Source organism: Pediculus humanus, genomic scaffold, assembly GCF_000006295.1.
Source record: "Pediculus humanus corporis 1103172107612 genomic scaffold, whole genome shotgun sequence".
Classification (NCBI taxonomy): Eukaryota; Metazoa; Arthropoda; class Insecta; order Psocodea; family Pediculidae; genus Pediculus; species Pediculus humanus.
This window is the reverse complement of record NW_002987226.1, coordinates 167,866-170,719: the sequence shown is the minus strand read 5'-3', so window position 1 is coordinate 170,719 and position 2,854 is coordinate 167,866.

Below are 2,854 nucleotides of genomic sequence, written 5' to 3'. Positions count from 1 at the left end.
TTTTTTTTTTTGTAAAATTAAATAACGATAATTATTATTAATTATTGAATATATATAATTAATAGATTAATAATAATAATTTATTTTAATAATTTATCGATTTATTGTTTAAAATTTGAAAAGATATCTTCGATTTTAAAAAAATCGAAAAAAGAAAAAAAACTTTTTATTATGAGTAATAAATTAAAATTATGTTGAGTTGACTATCGAAAAAAAAAATTTTTTTATTAATTTTATTTTATTATTTAAAGGAAAAAAAAACTAATAAATTTCCACCGCCCCCTTCCTTCTCTCTCTTCTTTTCTCCTTTCCTTTACCCCTTTCTCTTACCTTTCCTCCCCCCGTTTATTAAAATTTTATTTAAATAAACGTTTTTCGAAAAAAAATTTGCAAGAAAATAATCTAAATAAATATCATCCCAACTTTTATGGATTAATTTTTAATATTTATTTATATATATCGTGTCATATTTTTTTTTTTTTCTAAATTTAAAATTCAACGAAATCAAATTTATTTACCAAATAAAAGTATTATTATTATTATTATTATCGTATTAAAAAAAAACGATGATGGTAATAATAATAATAATAATAATAATATAAAAATTTATACGTGGTAAATTCGATAACCCATTCGCATAATTGAAATTTTTTTAAAAAATGTATTTACGTAAATGTAAAATTTATTTCATTATTATTATTATTATTATCATTATTATTATCATTTGAATAAATATTAAATTTTCTATAATCATCATCATTATTATTATTATTATATCATTTATTTAAATTTTTTTTGTTTTAACCAACATTAATTTATTTGTTGTCATCATTGATTTTGAATGATTGATCGATCGATCGACTCCGAATCAAATCATTATTATTATTATTATTATTATTATTATTATTATTATTATTATTATTATTATTATTATTATTATTATTATTATTATTATTATTATTATTATTATTATTACTATTATTATTATTATTTACTCAGTTTTGTGTGTGTTTATACAATTATTTGTTAATACGTGAAATGTAATCAATAATTCCTCAGAGGCAAAATTTAGGGTTTTCTATAAAATTTTCCGATTCGTTATTTACCCAAAAAAATGGAAGTAAAAAAATTTTTTTTTTTTTTGTTTTTCGATCGATTATTATTATTATTATTATTATCATCATTATCATCACTATTGATTTGAAACGAAAGAAAAAAGGGGATGATTAATTAGAGTATTAAATAAATGCCATCTTATTATTTTTTTCTTTTCGATTTAAAAAAAAAAAAAGGTTTAGTTACTTAACACTCTTAATTACTTGTTGACATCGTTTTTTTTTCTTCTTCCACGTCGTTTTTTTTTTTTTTTTTTTTTTGGAACGTTAAAACTAATGATAAATTTACGATGTGATCGTTAACAATTAATAATGTGAATTTCTCTCTCTCTCTCTCTCTCTCTCTTTCAAATCCTGGATTATAAAAACACGTATTTCCTCTCTTCTTCTTCTTCTTCTACCTTTCCTCTAGGAAAAAAAAAGTTTCGCTTTTACATAATAATAATAATAAAGTAAAAAAAAAAATAGATAAAAATAATAATAATAATAATAATAAAATTTTAAAATATTATTTTAAGGTATTAATAATCAAAAATATCACGTACCTCCTGAAATGAATTAAGCGTACAAGTAATAAAATTAAAATTATTTAAATAATTCATCGAGATAAGACGAAAAAAAAAAAAAAATACATATATATTTATGTATGTATATATATTTCAATAAAGTTATTAAAAAATAAGAAAAAGAAATAAAATAAGATTTATATTTTAAATAAGTTTTAAAATAAATTTTATTAAAAAAAAAAAAAAACCCCACCCTCCATTTTCTAAAAATAATAAAAATGGAAAAAAGATTTTTTTTCTGTCCTTTTTATTTTTTTTTGTAATAAAAGAAGGATGGAAAGGATAATGCATAATAATAATAATATTATCTTTTGATTAATTGAAGTAATTGTAAGAAAATTACAATTAAATTGATGGGAAAAATTGAGGGGATGGGGGAGGAGAAGGAGGGGAGGGAAGGGGGGGGGGGCCCTCTAAAGGTATATTAAAAAAAAATAAAATTTTTGTTTTTTATGTGAGTTTTATAAAAAATTTTCTTTTCTTCTTCTTCTTCTTTTTCTTCCTTCCTGATTTCCCTATCAAAAACAAATTTTTTTTAAAAAAAAAAAAGGGAAATTGATTCTTTTCTTTCGATTTTGGTTTTTACCTAAAAAATGTAACTGTTGTATTTTTTTTTTCCTGTAAAGCCCTAGGCCAACCCTTGAATATATCAAATTTAAATTTTTTCTTTTTTTTTTTTTTTTTTTGATTTTTAACTTTACCGAAAAAAAGAAAAAAAAAACGCCTGAAGATACGAATAGAATAGTTTATCAAAAAGTTTTATTTTTATATTTTTATATATTTTTTTTTTTTGAGAAATAAAAAAAAAAAAAAAATTGTTTTCAATAAATTTAAAATTTTTTTTTTTTTTTTCATTAAATATTTCAATTCTTTGTTATGCTTTCGTAAATGATTAGATTATACATTGTTTTAAATAACATTTTTTTTCTTCTTCCTTTTTTTAATAATTATTTATTTTATAAGAGAGAGAGAGAGAGAGAGAGAGAGAGAGAGAGACAGTCTTTAATATTTACTATACTGTTGTCAATATTGAAATAATAAATTTTTTTTATTAAAAACTTTTGTTATTTTTTTTTTTTAATTAAATTAAATTTGAATTTCGACTCATATAAATACAGATATTCTTTTTTTTTTATATTTTTATAATAATAAATTATCGAAAAAAAATAAAAT